The 18,046-nt window shown below is 41.0% G+C and overlaps 1 protein-coding gene and 1 long non-coding RNA gene across 3 annotated transcripts in view; one reads left to right on the plus strand and one right to left on the minus strand.

Moving 5' to 3' along the window:
• Window positions 1-18,046, minus strand: part of ZNF770 (zinc finger protein 770) — a 342,882-nt gene that overhangs the window by 82,784 nt on the left and 242,052 nt on the right. The gene's annotated exons all lie outside the window — the stretch shown is intronic.
• Window positions 1-18,046, plus strand: part of LOC129621179 (uncharacterized) — a 115,138-nt gene that overhangs the window by 72,588 nt on the left and 24,504 nt on the right. The window contains exons 3-4 of one of the 2 annotated variants that reach the window (XR_008699037.1): window positions 2,950-3,069; window positions 5,504-6,182. The exons of the other annotated variant lie outside the window; for it this stretch is intronic. This is a non-coding gene — a long non-coding RNA (uncharacterized LOC129621179). Of the gene's footprint in view, window positions 1-2,949; window positions 3,070-5,503; window positions 6,183-18,046 lie in introns of those variants that run through there. 2 annotated transcript variants of the gene reach the window in all.

Consider the following 18,046-nt stretch of genomic DNA (forward strand, 5'->3'; position numbering starts at 1 on the left):
AGGGAGAAGAGAGGAGAGAAATAGCTAAAAATGGCACCGCCTGTCCTGGCAGACATGTCCTGGCTCAGAAAGATCTGCTCTGAGTCCAGGAAGCAGCATAGGAGTCTGGAACCCAACTCTGAGGGAGGAGATGGAAAATATGAGAAGAGCTGGCTTGCAAGGAAGGAGGAAGGGTGACAGGAATCATCTTTGTATAAATCCAAGTGGCAATTGGGATGTATTTATGTTTTAAGAAATTATGAGTTTTTTTAAAAGGGCAAGTTTTAATACCACTTTTTTTTTTTTTTTGCTTAGTAACAAGACCGACAAAAGACATGTATTCAGCCAAGATGTCAGTTGTTCAGCTCATTAAAATATTAAGTGAAACACTGATGACAATTATATAGCACTGAGCCTTTGTGTCTGCCAAAGTGTGCCTTTCAATGCATAACAAAGTAGGTAAAAAATTTGTTTTGTTATTTTCTTTTCATCTTAGATTTTTTGATGGAGCTCCTTGTAGTGGGTAAAATGATTGCCCACTGTTTGGTGGGGATACTTTGAGGATGGGAATGCTGGAGTGACTCAGACGTCTTATGGATGACAAAGAAAATCTGCCTTCACTTCTCTCTGGAATAGCATTCATTCATCCCCAAAGACTTGCTGACCCTCTGCTTTATGCCAGGCTTTGTACTGTGTGTGTGTGCTAAGTTGCTTCAGTCATGTCCGACGCTTTGTGACCTCATGGACTGTAGCCTGTCAGGCTCCTCTGTCCATGGGATTCTCCAGGCAAGAATACTGGAGTGGGTTGCCATGCCCTCCTCCAGGGGATCTTCCCAGCCCAGGGATTGACCCAGTCTCTTATGTCTCCTGCATTGGCAGGCGGGCCACCTGGAAGGCCTTGTGCTATATGTTGGAAATACAATAATGAGCAAGATAGATATTGATGGGTACCATCCTTGTGGTAAGACCTGTGGCTCCTACTCAGCTTTGTTTATTTGGCTAACACCTCATGTTCACAATATCTCTCCTAATCATATAAAATGAACATGTCCTAAGACTTCCCCTGCGAGGTTCTGCTGTGAGAGACAAATAGTGGTAGTCACTGAGATGTTGATGGCAAAGAGGAGTTCATAAGTAGCCTTCCTGTGGGCATTTGTACCTGGAATGTATAAAGGTATACTCCTGGAAATATACAAACCCTTAACACACAGGATTGAATTTCTGCTAATGGGATTTCAAGCATGCACACACTCTTATTTATGTGGTACTCCCATGGGCATACTCATAATTTGAGGGTTATGATGTAGTTAGAGCTAGTATTTATTGAGTGCTTACCAAGTGCCAAGAAGAGTGCTAAACATTTTCAATGAACAAACTCATTTCATCTTTAAATTTTGTTATATATCAAGAGCTGCAAAGGATCTGAAATTGTGCTCTATTTGCAAGCTTTTGGATGCTGGCAGAACACATGTCTCCTGGGTCAGAAACAAAGGACTTTATTACTCACAGTTCAGCTCACAGCATGAGCATCAACGTGTGTGCATAGTTCCTCCAGCCCTGAAGTTATGTGGGAATGCCATCATATAGGGGCTTCCCTGGTGGCTCAGCTGGTAAAGAATCTGCCTGCAATGTAGGAGACCTGGATTTGATCCCTGAGTCGGGAAGATCCCCTAGAGAAGCATATAGTGTGTGGTGTTATAGGAAGGGAACCCTAAGCTTAGGAAACCTGAACCTTTTATAATGGGTGGTAAATAGGCCTACGCTTTGCTCTTAGGAAGATGTCATCTCTGTCTTGCATGGCTGCTTGCTTGGCAAAATGAGAAGTGTGGAACAAAGGGCTGTCAGGGTCTTAACAAGATATGCAGGAGTAAGAGAGACTCATAGAGGACAGTATCCCCCAAATAGATACTATGTATATCCTCACAGTCTACTGAATAAACTGAGACTGGGGGCAGGGGCAGCGTGTAAGTAACTTGCCTTAGGTCACAAAATTAGCACATGTGTGATTAGCATTTGAGCTAGGCAATCTGATTTCAGAGCACGTGCTCCATGAAAGTAGCGTTTTAGTTTGAATCACTGAAAGCTGAATCTGAGACAAGAACTTGGGTGCAGGTAGGTGTATATAGGAGGTATTTGGGCAGGTGCCAAGGACTTACCCTGTCTGGATGGCACTCCTCACCTACTTATTCATTCCCATGTTTGTTTGTTTTTTATTTTTCAAGAAGTTTAATTAAATGATATCTGCAAAATTCTTAAAATCATAAAATAAAAGCATATATAGCATGGATAAAGCTCTATCAGGCAAAAGTGAATAATAGCAATAAATAAAACTAGATACTAATCTGAACAGACTTTCATCAGTACATTTATAAAAAGATTCAGTTGAGAAGGACAGAAGCTGAACTCACTAGGAAGTATTGAGATCTGATGAAGAGATTATGAATATGTGTGTAAATCTTATTTTTCCATGTTTTAAACCACTGTGTCACTGGACTGAATCTGATGCACATACAAACTTGAAAAGGTTGACTGCCTCCACTGCAGAGTTTTGTAAATAGTTATTTTCTATTTCACTATGGTTTTACATTCTCTCATTTTTATAACTTCCCTTAATTATCCAATCTGTATTTATATATCTGTTGGGTAAACCAAACCAGGCATGCAAAAATGATACACTCATTTCCCTGAAGATAACTTTGGCAATAATTATATACTTGTTTAGCAGGTGAATGACCAACTGAGACTGAGCTGACAGTGCTGATTTTGATAATTTTTACTAGAAATATAAATATATGGGAGGCTCCATATGTATCTTCAGAATTCTACTTATTTACATCTTAGAATGCTAAGCAGAGGTTTTAGAGATCAGTTTAGCCTTAACGAAGAGAGACATAGATATTCACACAGCAAATCTAAGTAGCATAACCCAATTTGTTGTCTTATCAAGGTACTTTGTGCTTTACTTTCCAGTTCCACATCTGCTTCTAAACCAAGTGGAAACGTTATGAGAGTTAGAATAAAAGAAGACAGCACTGAACTTCAGAGCTGAGATTTGCTACCATTGGGCTGTGCAAGCTTAAGCCAGACACGGTTAGCTTCAGTTTCCTGGTTTATTAAATAGGCCTGGGGTACATGATATATACTTTTCTCCCCAGTATTAATTGGAATTTGATTTTAATACAGTAAATTCTGTTGGGAAGCCAGTACCCAGAATTAAGTTGTGTACTTTTTATAGTTAAGAACAAAAGACTTTGGAGCCAGACAGACTTAAGTTTGAATCCTAGTTCTGTTGATTATATAACTTTAGGCAAATTGCTTAACCTCTTTCATTTTCTATATAATAGAAATAATCATAACTTTCCTTGCCATCAGTATTTCCACATAAATCTAACAGAAAACCTCCTTTGAGCTCACATTTCTATTGTGCTATCACATACCACTTCCTTTTCTTTTATAGAAAATCTTCATAAGGATTGTCTCAGTATTTCTACTTTCCCATCTTCATTTGACCTTACAACAGTGTGACTTCTAATCTTATGACTTCCGCCAATGTTATTTTCACCAAGGTCACTAAGGACTGCCTTCTGGCTACATCTAAAGAACACATCTCAAGTTATCTCCCAGCAAATTTAACATAGACAACCACTGTCCTTCAGGGACATTCTCTTCCTTTGGCTTCCAGAAACGTGCCTTCTACCTCCATTTCTTTTCCTTCTCTGTTTCCTATGGGCCTCCTCCTTCCCTGTTTGCCCCTTACAGGTATTATTGTCCCACAGTGTTCTATTGTAGATTCTATTTTTCTTTCTCTATAAAATCTTCTGGATATCTTAAGTATTTTCATGTCTTCAAGGACCACCTAGCACATAATGCTGATGACTCCTGAATCTTTATCCATAGCCCACAGTTCTGAGTTTCAAATTCACATACATAACTACATCTTGATTATTTACACTTGCTTGTCCCTCAGGTATGTTCCCTAACATGTCCAAATAAAACTAATTATCTTTATGTCCATATTAGTTCCCCTATTTTGGTGATGGAATCTCCATCCAGTCAGTGGCTCAAGACAGAAATTTTGGTTACCTTCACCCCCCCCATCCCCCAAATATGGGGAATACAACTAAGCAGGTCTAATCTTGAGTATCTCTTGAATCCATCTGTCTTCTTCATCTCCATGACCATTTTCTGACTCAGACCACCATCGCCTCTCATCTCCATCGCTACAACATTCTCCTTATTGATCACATTTATCAGTCTTGCTGCCATTCTCCACACTGCAGCTCAGTCACATCATTTCCCGTATTATAATCTCTCGAGAGGTTTACATTGCCGTCCAGCTAACATACAGACTTTCTACAATGACTAACAAGACCCTTTGTGATGTGCGCTCCGCTCACCTCTCCAGCCTCATCTTTCCCTCCTTTCCGTGTTCTGTCCCCTACACACTTGAGGCTCCATTGAAACAGCTTCTTCCAGTTCCTCCAGTTGAGGAGGAACTGTGTATGCTTGTTATTCTCTTAGCTGGAAACTTCTCTCCAAACTCTTCCCTTGTCTATCTGTATCTCCACCTCCAGAAAGCCCTTCTTGGTCTGTGAATCTCCCGCTGGCCGTACTCCCTATGTTCTTCCCTCTGTATTTGCTCTATCATCACACTTGCTACCTTCCTTATACTCACCTGCTTGTTTACCACTATCTCCCATGACACTAACCTCTGTGAAAGCAGAGTCCCTGTCTGTTTCACAGGTATTCCCTGCACTTGGCAGAGCCTGACACATGATGAGAACACAATCCACAAATAAAGTGTCTACTAAAAGAACAAATGTATGGAAATCACACACTAGCGAGTTTAACAAGTGCCACTCTTTAACTGTAATTAATAGTAGACATAGAATGTTTTTTAAAGTTTTGGGATCACCATGGGTATGATCTGTTGGCTCCTATCTGTACTCAGGAGCCCTATAGCCTCACAGAGAGAACTCTGTGGTTTTCACGGTGAGAAGAGGGTGGGAGAGGGAGAACAGGATGGTGGAGCTCACCGGTCCCCACCTCGGGATCTTAACATGGCTCACACCGGAGCAGCTAGGATTTGTTTGTTTTATGCACTGGTGTGGTATATTATATCATTATATTTTCTATGGGGAAAAAGCAGGGAAAAATGAAACAATAATAAAAAGTAGCCCTGATATAAGCAAGCTATCAAAACAGGTCTTATAAAGATGGTTCTACAATTAAGTAAGGAAATGAAAATATTTGCTTTAAAAGACATAATGGAGGCAGGTATTTGGTCCTTACAGCATAGTACTAGCATTACCAAGAAAAGGGTTCAGTGCTCTTAAAAATGGTTCTGGGATGATGGGTTGTGTATCTGCTTCAGTTTATGTCTTTTCTTAAATCAATTAGGCTGACTCATACTACCAACTGACATTTATTAATAAGCTAATTAATAAGACTGGGAGACTTTTCTTTATCATCTTGTTCTTTTCTATATCTTTTCTGTGTATTTCTATTGTTTTTCGTTCTCCAGGGGATCTTCGCAACTCAGGGATTGAACCCAGGTCTCCCACATTGTGGGCAGATTCTTTACCAGCTGAGCCACAAGCTGCTGCTACTGCTGCTACTAAGTCGCTTCAGTCGTGTCCGACTCTGTGCGACCCATAGACGTGAGCCACAAGGGAAGCCCCCAAATACTGGACTGGGTAGCCTATCCCTTCTCCAGTGGGTCTTCCCAACCCAGGAATCAAACTGGGGTCTCCTGCATTGTAGGGGATTCTTTACCAACTGAGCTATGAGGGAAGCCCCCCCAAATATGGAACACTTCACAAATTTGTGTGTCATCCTTGCGCAGAGCCATGCTTCCCTGAAAGCTTCCATGGGGTCGCAAAGAGTTGGACATGACTGAGCAACTTTCACTTTCTATTGTTTAGATAACCGTGCCTGAATAAAAGAGGACTTTTTGCGGTGTAGACAGGGAAAAACATATATAATCAGACTTAGAAATTAAACCTAGTACTAGTAATTTTCAATCCTAATCTGCTTCCTCTGCCAGTGTGTGGTTAGAGGTTTCATACCTTGCAGTTCCCAAGGGAAATTCTGCATTTCCATGTCCCCACTTTCCTAACATTAGAGATGGCAAGATGTTAGACAAAAACATTGCTATTGGAAGAGAGGCTTAGGAGATAAATATTCTTGATCATTCATTCATTCAAAAATATTTATTGAGAGCTTGCTGTGTGACAAGCTCCTATAACATTATCTAGTGCTTGGACATATATCAATGAAAAAAAAAGCCAGATAACATCCCTACTATTATAAAGCTTATATTGTGATGGGGGAGAGAGAATCAGAAAATAAGAAAACAAGTAAACAAAATAATTTTGAAAAGTGATGAATTGTATGAAGCCAGAAGAATGATCGTGTGCCATGGATTGACACCCTGGGAAGGTGGGGCTAGATTGGGTTAGATTGGGGCTGCCATAGCCAGGTGGCCTCTGAGCTGAGCTAAGTGGTGAGAAGTAAGCAGCCATATGAGGAAGGAAGAACAGAGCCTTCCAGTAGAAGGGAGCAGTGAGGGCAGATTTCCACCCCATTCCCTTCCCTGCGGGCCTCAAGAAGGCAGCACATGAGGTGCAACCTTCCTCAGGCCATTTCAGGGAGCAGGGCCAAGTGGTTTGCTGACAGGGCCCAGCACAGCCAAAGTAGAAAGGGACATCATGGGGAAATAAGTGGAGAAAGCAATAGGAGAAAAGTCATACAAATTCTTTTATAAGAAGTTTTGTGTTTTGGTAAAAGGTTTGTTTTTTCATTTTAATACTTAAAAACAAAATAATCTTAAAACTAGATATGTGTGTATACCATGTCCTCAGTCATATCAGACTCTTTGCAAGTCCATGGACTGTAGCCCGCCAGACTCCTCTGTCCATGGGATTTCCCAGGCAGGAGTACTGAAGTGATTTGCCATTTCCTTCTGTGGGGGATCTTTCTGGCCCAGCCATTGAACCCACGTCTCCTGTGTCTCTTGCATTGCAAGATTTTTTTTTTTTACCTGCTGAGCCATCAGCGAAGCTTAAAACTAGACAGAAATCCCAAGCAAGAAAAAATGCTCCTAAATTGCTACAGTTCAGTTACAGTTCAGTCGCGTCTGACTCTCTGCGACCCCGTGGACTGCAGCACACTAGGCCTCCCTGCTGTTGCTGCTGCTGCTGCTAAGTCGCTTCGGCCGTGTCCTACTCTGTGCGACCCCATAGACGGCTGCAGCCTACCAGAGGCTCCTCTCTCTGTCCATGGGATTTTCCAGGCAAAAGTACTGGAGTGGAGTGCCATTGCCTTCTCCGACCTAGGCCTCCCTGTCCATCACCAACTCCCAGTTTACTCATGTCCTAAATTGGTCTGGGCATTTAAGTGGAACCTGTGCTTATCCCATTTGTCCACTAGAGGGAAGCATTGCCTATCAAATGCACTGGAGGTTTAGTTCTGGAAAACCAGTTCCACAGGTACAGTACTTTCCCATCTCTCTTTCCTGTTCCTCTTCTGTCTTTCCCCATAACCCACCTTTTAACTCCCTGCCATCCACCTATCCGAGGACACGATCTCTGTATTCTGGCTAGGCTTTTTGTTTAGAAGAGAACCTCTGACTCGTTAGGAAGAAATAAAATCTGCACATTTAACCTTTTTGGAAGTGTTTTGACCATTTGCCTCACTGTAAACCCTTTCAATGGGCAGCAAGAATCTCAGGGGTCTCCCGGGACTCTGGTTGGCTCATTCTGCCCAGTTCTTCAGGATCAGGCCCATTGCTAGGGGTCATGGGAGTTTAACATTGTTAGGTTAGGGAGCAAAGAGCTTTGTTTCCTCTGTGTGGTGTTGGATTGGCTGTCAGCTGGTAGGTTGGCAGCAGCGAACCTGGCCTCCATGGGCATGGGGACCATGCTCACTTCTTTCCCAGCATGCCAAACCCTAGTCATCTGCCTGCAAATTTCATGTTCTATGTTTTAGCTTTAATTTTAAATTGGGCCTTTTATGAAAAGTGTACACAACAGTGAGTTCAGTAAGAGAAAAGTGGAGGAGAAAGAAATGGCAAATTTTTAGCTGTAGCTACATAGGCAGATTAAATGTAAGATTTTAAAATGGGGTGTAAGAATTATGTACAAATAAATTATGAGAATTTATAATATGGGTTTTGCTTCCTTCCAAAGAAGGATTCAAAGCATCATGCAGCAGAACACATTGCTGTGAACATTGGATAATTATTCATTCAGGGTGTTTTAGTGTTTTCCCCCTTTTTTTTTTAATTGGAGGCTAATTGCTTTACAGTATTGTAGTGGTTTTTGCCATACATTGACATGAATCAGTCATGGGTACACATGTGTTCCCCATCCTGAACCCCTTCCCACCTCTCTCCCCTTAGTGTTTTCCTTTTATGTGCCAGGAACCAGGGGTATACAGCCCATGGGCAGGGCTTTTACGAAGCTTTTATTGTAATTAAATAAAGATATGAATGAGTTCAAAAGTTATATAAGAATGTGTGTGTGTGTGTGTGTGTATTGGTGTTTCATAGCTGGACTTCATCATCTCCAATACACTTCATTTTATAGATGTAGAAATGATGGCTTGGAAATACCATGACTGATTCAGGGTGACACAGTTTGTTCATTTGACCACTGAAATTTGCTTTAAGCAAATGGGAAAACATTCTAGGCTCAAACAGTAAAGAATTTGCCTGCAATGCAGGAGACCGGGTTCTATCTCTGGGTCAGGAAGATCCTCTGGAGGAGGGAATGGCTACCCACTGCAGTATTCTTGCCTGGAGAATCCCATGGACAGAGGAGCCTGGCAGGCTACTGTCTATGGGGTCACAAAGAGACATGGCTGAGCAACTAAGCACACACCCACCCCGTTATTTAGCTCTGAGTGCTTGAGAGAAGGGAGAGAGAATGGTTTGGAAAGGGAAATTTCTTTGGCGGGGCCACTAATTTACTGAAGAAGTGATCATATGGATACTTATATCATGGCCTTGGAGGGACATGAAACGTTCTTCAAATGACTTAAAAAAAATCAAAAAATCATCAGCTCTTCATGAAGTTATGCCATACAGTGTTGAGTTGTATTTCAGTGAAGGGATTTCTGTTTTAAGCTACTACATACTCCAAAAATGTAACTTTTAAAAATCTAACCTGAAAAAAATAAAAATCTAACCTGACATAATTAAATCTAACTTGATATAGAATGAAACCAAAAGAATCTGGAGGAATATTTGATTCTTTTAAAGCTTGATATTGAGCAGCTGCTCAATGAATATGATTAGTGAAACTCTTTCCATGAAACCAGACTCCAGCCCCTGACCAGGTTGCCTGATCCAATTGGCTGTCTTTGTTGTTTTGATAGCATGTTTCTGGGCCCAGAAGAGAAGAAGAAGAAGAAGAAGGAAATTTGGAGAAGGAAATGGCAACCCACTCCAGTACTCTTGCCTGGAAAATCCCATGGATGGAGGAGCCTGATAGGCTACAGTCCATGGGGTCGCAAAGAGTCAGACACGACTGAGCGACTTCACTTTCCTTTCCTTTCCTTTCTGGGCCCAAGTTATATGTCTAATTGCCTCAGTATGCACTTTTTGCTTATGTAGACTTATCTTAAGAGAGAGAAATAGGAGGGGATATTCATAAAATAAAGAAACTGGGAGGAGGACTGCATGTGTTGTCTGTCATACTTTTCATTAGAACATAAATTCCTAGAGCTGGAATTCTGTCTTGGAGTTTTGGTTCTGCTGGTAGCGTGCTGTGCTCAATAAAAATCAACCCATCAATCAATAGGACAGAAAATCCTGTCTTGCCAGAAATAGTACTTCCTGTTTGTCCCATAGAAAGACAGTACAGAAGCTAAGGAAAATGCAAAAAAAAAATCCCCCAAAATATCAAAAAAAAAATATAATTGAATGAAAACAAATAGATAACAGTGAAGTGTTCAGGGAAAACTACTGCCCGATTCAGTTTTCCCCCTTGCCGTTGTCCTCACTCTAATGGAGATTTGTCTACATGGGTGGCATCTTGGATGCCCCATTCCCCGCCTAGAAGATGCTGTTCAGAATGGGTCAAGGTGCTCCGTCCATCTTCCTAACAGCTAACCCAGAAGCTACTCACCACCGCTCCCAGCGGTCTTGCCAGCTGTCTGTCAGCATCACCACCAGCGAAGCAGCTCCTGAGCTCCCCTGGCCCCGCCTCACTTGGTCAGAAAACAAAACCAATTCATCTGGGGAGGGATAAATAGGAAGCTGGCAAGACAGACAGAGCACTATTGACTACAAAGAAGAAAGGGAGGGCTGGGTGGGGAAAGCAAGTGAGACAGGCAAATTGAGAACGCTTCCTGTCACAAACCCTCTTGAGAATTGATGAAAGCTACCAAGCCTTTCTCCAGAACAAGAACATATGCATATGCATACCCAGTTTTGCATAAAATTCCATGAATCCCCACCTTCTTTAGCCACACACACACACACACCCCTTTTGTTTTAAAAAGTTAAACTGTAGAAGTTGTTTCCAAATCTTATTAATAATGACGAAATTATGAAAAACTCTTTAATCATGGCAACTGATTTGTATTAAAGAATTTTCTTTTTGCAGTTGTAATCTTGCCGTACAAGTGTATCTTTCAAATACACTTATTTTTAGAGGCAATTTCTAGAACTCTAAGAATGGCCAAAATGAACAATTGCAAGGGTAAAAATACTTGTTATCAGTGTTTTTCTCATGTCACATAGTACACCTTGTTTGAGTAATTCTGTTTAAAAGAAAAAAGGCTTCATTCTATTACCAAATTCTAGAGGACTAAAATTACCTAATATTTGACTATTTGGGGCTCTTTTAGGAAAACTAAAACTCACAAAAGAGAGTAAGTTTGTTATCCCCCAGTCTCACGCACCCTGTGTCCTGAATGGAGAAGGCCCGTCCTCAAGTCCAATTAAAGACATGCTGACCATACAAATTGCGGACTTGCCTGGTGGCTCAGCGGCAGAGAACCCACCTGCAATGCGGGAGATGCGGGTTCAATCCCTGGGTCGGGCAGACTCCCTGGAGAAGGACATGGCAATCCATTTCAGTATTCTTGCCTGGAGAATTTCACGAACAAGGGATCCTGGTCAGCTATAGTCCACGGGGTCACAAAGAGTTGGACACGACTTAGCGACTAAACAACCACCAGAAACTACAAATTGCACATTCTTCCTCTGTTTCACTGTAGGAACATGAGGCTCATCTTGATCTCTTCTTGAAGGCAGGTCTAGGGTCCTTGGCTTATCTTCCCCCACCGCCCCCCAAATCGTGCAGAATAGAGATTTTCACTTGAGGATGGAGCACGGAGGCAGCAGTGCCTGGACTGCCGCCGCTGCTGCGTCGCTTCAGTCATGTCCGACTCTGTGCGACCCCATAGCTGGGAGCCCACCGGGCTTCCCCGTCCCTGGGGTTCTCCAGGCAAGAACACTGGAGTGGGCTGCCATTTCCTTCTCCAATGCGTGAAAGTGAAAAGTGAAAGTGAAGTCGCTCAGTCGTGTCCGACTCTAGCGACCCCATGGACTGCAACCCACCAGGCTCCTCCGTCCATGGGATTGTCCAGGCAAGAGTACTGGAGTGGGGTGCCATTGCCTTCTCCTGCCCACAGCCAAAAACACAGAGGACATTCTATCTACCCTCATAGCGCTTGGGAGAGCAGAAGGGGCACAGGTAACAGCTGGCAAAGAGAAAATGTGGGAGGAAGTGAGGGGAAATCAATAAAACAGAGATGAAAAAGTAATGTGCTCTACACGCCATAAAGGAAAATCATGATGAAGGCCCAAGTTAACTCCCATAATGCTTTCAGGGATCAGAGAAATGACACTGTCAAAATAGGGCATTAGTTTTCTGAAGCCTACAGGCTGAATTTTATTTATTTAAAGTTAACTCCCATTTTAATACAAAAAAGATAGCATACGCTACATCAGAGGGAGAAAAACTTTTCCTAATGTATCTATTTCTCTTCTGAAGTGCAGGAGCTGTCTTCATATAATGGTTTGTGGTGTTTTCCCGACTGTGTTTGCTTTTCTTTGCATCAGGAAATGCACAATAAACAGACTTAAGCCTGGGTCTGCTTCTCTATGCCAAATGGCAGTCGTCTGATTTTGTGTGTGTTTTTGAATGCATTGTTAGTTTTTAACTAAGATCTATATATGTTGTGTGACTGATGTTTCAAAGCAGGAGAGAAAGAGACATGGATATGAAATCAGTCCTTGGTAAATTGTATCAAAGTGTAACTACAAGCTGTTGAGATCATTGGGCTGGAGAGGCCTTTGAGGAATTATTCCCTTTTCTCTGGTGACCATTTCATTTCCCTTGGGAGTTCAGTCAGTGGTTGCCCGGAACTGCTCATCCTCTTCATGAGGATGGCCCAACCTGTTGGCTTTTTGGATATTGTTTCCATAACTGTGAGAGTAGATCAAAATTACCATCTTGCTGAATTACTGGTCTTCTCATTGTTCTTCATATACTTTGCTCATTTCTGAACCTAAGTGTTACTCTATGGGTTTAGAAGTCAATCTGAAGGTACTAGAGCAGGTAAGAGCATGAACTTGGCAGTCTGGGTTCAACTCCTGGGTCTGCCATTTACTAGCCATGTGATAATTACTTAACATCTCCATGCCTCAGTCTCCTCATCTGAAAATGGGATGATTACCTACCTCACAGGTATGCTAGGAGGAGTAAATAAGTAATGTAAAGAAGTTGGTTAGATCAATACCCACTTACATAGTAATTCTTTATTATAGAGAGCTTCCAATGATGATGATGGTGGTTCTTATTTTTCTAATTACAGCATAGTTTGTTTCCTCTGGGAAACCAGTAACCCCTTCCTGATATTGTTCTGATATAGTTAAATAAGGTTGACCTCACCTGCTTCTGTTCTAAGGGTGGAGACATAACCCAGACCTGGGCAATCTGTGAATTCCACATAAGGGTGGAGACATAACCCAGATCTGGGCAATCTGTGAATTCCAGCCCCCTAACTACAGAGATTGGCTCAGGGATGGGAAAATTACATAAGTTGATCCAATGAGGGTGAATCCCAGGAGTTTGTTTAGAACTATTGGAAAAGGGACACTGTCTTTTGGGTAGTTAAGAAGCAAGATGTAAGCCTTGCAGCTACTGTGTAGAGTCAGTTCATCTGAGACTGAGTCTAGTACAGAGGAACACAAAGCCAAGAGATGGAGAGAGAAAGAGAAGCCAATTTAAATCATAGGACCCCAAGTTTGCAGCCATGCTGGGAATCCCCAAACCACTCCTGCGTAAATCAGTCTGTGTTGGGCTTCACTAACTCTCACTGACTCCTCATATGCCCTCTACCTTGTTCAAACTCAACCCATCCTTTGACATGGTGCCTTCTGGAAGTCTCTGAGTTTCCATGGCACTTACTGTCTGTGCCATCAATTTAGTACTCATTACCCAATTAGAAAGTTTACTTTGGTGGATGTATTTACTGTATCTCTCCAATTCTATGATTTGCTTCCATTGTTACTCTTTGGTGATTTCCATAGCGACTAGCACGTCTGCTATTTCACATTTGCCAGATACTTATTGCTTTAATTCCTTTTATCCACTTAGGCCTATCAAAGGTGAACACATAGAAATACATGAAGTAAACCCTAACAACAGTACAGGGTTGTTATGTAGGAAAATTTTGAGAGAGGAGCCCAGCCCCCTGTCACCTGTGATAAGCAGCAGCAATAGAATGTGGCCTTGTTTATAATTGTCCCACCACACTGTAAGCTTCATAAGAGCAAAGACTGGCTTTATTCTTAAATTAATTTTTGTTGAAGTATAGTTGCTTTGTGTTCGTTTCTGCTGTACAGCGAGTGATTCAGCTATACATATACATAATAGTAGTGGTAATCCCTCAGTCACGTCCTACTCTTTGCGACCCCATGGGCTGTAGCCCGCCAGGCTCCTCTGTCCATGGGATTCTCCAGGCAAGAATACTGGAGTGGGTTGTCATTCCCTTCTCTAGAGGATCTTCCCCACCCAGGGATTGAACCCAGGTCTCCTGCATTGCAGACAGGTTCTTTACAGTCTGAGCTACTGGGAAGTCCTCGATATGTATACATACATCCCCTCTTTTTCGGACTTCCTTCTCATTTAGTCACCATAGAGCACTGAATAGAGCTCCCTGTGCCCTCCTCCAAGCAGTGCTTTGTGTTTCTAGTGCCTTGCACGGTCCATGATGCATTCTAGGTGCTCCATAAATACTTGTTGAATGAATGCTGATTTACAGTGCAGAGAACTCTCAGAGCTATTGCCCAGCCCTTACCAACATGTAAGGGAATTAGAGTAAGAAAGAAACTGCTGGTTCTATGTAGCCAGCACCTTCCTCCCATTATTCTAAGCCCCTTCTACAATCACTTTATTTCTTTAAATCATAGGAATAAATAAAGCCATTCCTTAGGATGACAGATGAGGTGTAATGACAATAGCATGTTTGGAATTTCTAAGTCTGTGAAAAGACCAGTATGAATTCCAGACCGAACAAAGAAAAGCTCACCATCATTAGGATAAGTGAGTGAAAGGTATGAAAGCTGAATCACAGATTTAGAAAAAGGCACTGCATTGGAATGCTCAACACATACACAAAGAATTCTGGGTTTTGAGATCTTGCTTATTTTCTTAGGTAACATTATGTGGCATTAGTTCCATAATAGCTCTATGTTTCATAAATTGAAGAAAATATAAACCACTCTTCCTTTGAATTTGTTGATCCTTCCCCACAGAAAGTATTCATAAAATACTCATCTCCTTTTTCAACTCAGTATTTTCCATTCACTTGTTATCATCCTAAAATTATTTTTATTATATCAGTGCTCTTCACACAAAAAAATTCATTTGCTCCAACAATGTAGAATCCAAGCTAAACCAGATAGCCAAGACCTTCAGTAATTTGACCCCAACCCACCTTTCTGTGTGTAAACTTTTCCCTATTCCTCCATCCAAGCCTCTATTCCATTCACCTTTGTCTCTTTCCTCTCCTTGCTTCTCACTTTTATACTTATTAATCTTTCTCTGTCTATTCCAGCATGTGGTTTTATTTTAAGCAGAATCCTTTAACCACTCCAATGAAGATGAACTTTCCTTCCTCGGTTCTTAGAGTATTTATGGTCACTTCTTCCTCTTATCGTCTGAGATTTTTATCATTTCATGTGAGTTTGTCTTCTGTTATTTACTTTGAATCCTTTAACAGCAGAGATCAGACCTTGGACTCCTTTACATTGTGCTTTACATATAATCTGGATTATTTCCATAGTTATTGTAATAACTCAGGTGATATCCTTTCACTATTCATGCTTGGGGAGGTTTTATTCTTTTTCAGTTAGTAGGAGGTAGCAGAGGATGAGATGGTTAGATAGCATCACCTACTCAATGGACATGAATTTGAGCAAACTCTGGGATATAGTGAAGGACAGAGGAGCATGGTGTGCTACAGTCCATGGGGTCACAAAAGAGTCAGAGATGACTTAGTGACTGAACAGCAAGAACAACAAAAAGTGCCAATTGCCATAAAATTCTCAAATTTATTAATATCCCTCATGACCAAAATTAATCAGAATTGCTTTCCAAATTATATTTTTACGAAGAACTTAATCTTTCTCTACCAAGTACTTTATGATTCAATGAAAAAAAAAATTCACCAGGTATCCAGTAGAAAATGGGGATTGGGATGTGCATAAACTAATGAATGGCTATCAAAATATGAAAGGATGAGTATCTTCACTCAAAGAAGTTCGAATTAAAGTCAAATTCCATCTTTCACTTCTGAGACTGATAAAGGTTAAAAAAACTAAAATCGCCAATGAATGATATGGACAAAGGTGTAGAGAAATAAGAATTTACGTATACTGTCCAGAGTAGAAATTTGGTATAGCCTCTTTGGAGGGCTATTTAGGAATATACATGAACATTTAAAATTGCCCCAACCTTAGAGTGAAGAAGTTCACTTTTCGCATTCTCCTTACATATATAATCATATAAATGCATAAACATATCTATGTGTTCACAGATGTTCATTGTGGTATTATGTATAATACCCAGTGCACTTCAGTGGTGGATTAACTCACCGTTGAGTGCCGAGCTGTGGCAGGGCTGGGACTTGAATCCAGGCAAACTGGCTCCATGCTTATAAAGGAAGGGCTTTATTACTGCCAACTGAACTTATTTAGGGCCCTTCTCTTAGGAGCTCAACATCCTCTGTAGACATTGTCTGTTTTTTTTGGCCAGGAGGAAGAGTAGTTAGGAGTAAGTCATAAATATTACTACAGTCATTAAACAAGTCAGCAATAGAGATGAGACTAGAATTCCTATCTTCTTGACTCAACCCATAAAACACTCTGCCATTTCTCATCTCAGTTTTGAGTTGACACACATTTATTTAACTCTGTGACATGTCTGCCAAAAAAAATGTTCTAATGAATCTTTCAGGGTGTTCTGATAGCTGCTCTGTTTTGAAGTGTATCTGATGAATGATTTATATATTAGATTTATTAAAAACACGTCCATTACTTTGAGGCCTTGGGTGGATATTTAAAGGAAGAATATGGCATATTCAACCCAGCAGTTATGATTTCCCATAAGTAGCTAAGGGATGGCCCACCAGGGGATGTCAGATTAAAAAGACATCTGAGAAGGTGAGTGGATTTGGCCTCTCTAACTCAAGATGCAGAAACAGAACCACCACAGAAAGTAGTCTTGCCTCCATTCCCTATGGCTTAAAACTTCTTATTTCTTTTGCAAAGGCAAGCAACTGATTCTACTCCTGCTTGGTTTGACTTACCAAGCTCCCATTGCATTTGGACAAAATGCAATTCTAACAGTAGGATGTAAACACCAAGAGTCAGTGTGCTAATGAATTTAGGAAGAAAAATGATCAAAAGTATAAAGATCTCTCAAAAGAAACACTGGTACACAGATTCATAATTCCTTCTAGGAAGTCAGCTACAGAAGGGGCACTAGAGGACAGAACATAAATGTTCAATTCATTCTCCCTGTCCCTGTTTTTTAATTAAATTTTAGGACATGACAAAAATATTCTAGGGTTTGGGAGAGAAAAAGGTAAAAGGGTTGTTAAGAACACAAGATTTTAAGATTCATCTAAGAAAGCTAGGCTAATATATCAACCTGGATTAGTCTGCCAAAAATATGAAAATACAAAAACATCATAAATTAGTCAGTTGTCCATGGCTATAATCTGTTTGCCTGATGCCAGATGTACGTATGATAGGAAAAACAGTTGGCTTTAGAACAGCTGGAAAATGTTAAGCACTTATATAAGATAACACATTTTTTAAAAAGTATCAAATGGATTGGTATCTTATTAGGGTATGCAGTTTAACAGAAGTGGCTATGATTTAACTCGGACCAATGGTAAATTTTTCCATTTTAGCATTTCAGTGTTCATTTAGGGAACTATAATACCATGTAGTACAAACCCTTTATTAAATCAGTGCCTTCATTATCTGAAATGAAAGTTTTATTCAATCACTGTATTTTGATAGACTAGACTATTGCACCTGAGTAGGAGATAATGGATTGAAGAGAGTGTCCTTGAAGGAGAGGAGCTCAGACCTCCTCTCTTGCAAATTCTCAGGAGACAGTTTCCGATGCTATCAAGACTTCAGAAGGCTTGCAGGGACTGCGAGCCAGCCCCATGTGCTATAACAAATCAGTGCATGAACCAGCTAACCATGTAACTGGAGAGAGGAAAGAATGAAATCATTTCTGCTCAAAATCTGTCGATGTCATCTTTTAATCTATTTAGGGTGATCAGCTCAGCTGGCTTTATGGCAACCCAGCCATGTGTACGGTAAGGACTCACTAGAAGCCGCCATCAAAGTTAGTAAATCTGTTTCTGCTCTCTGCAGGCTCTACTTGCTTAGCCTAATCCTTCCATCTCTGTGCTGCCCAGCAATTAGAGAAAGAGCAGGAAGAATTCTGAGTGATGAGAGAGAGGATGAAACAAACGAGGCAGACATGCACGTACACAACACTGATCTGGAAAAAAAATTACTAATAGG

This window comes from Bubalus kerabau, chromosome 10 (genome assembly GCF_029407905.1).
Source record: "Bubalus kerabau isolate K-KA32 ecotype Philippines breed swamp buffalo chromosome 10, PCC_UOA_SB_1v2, whole genome shotgun sequence".
NCBI lineage: Eukaryota > Metazoa > Chordata > Mammalia > Artiodactyla > Bovidae > Bubalus > Bubalus kerabau.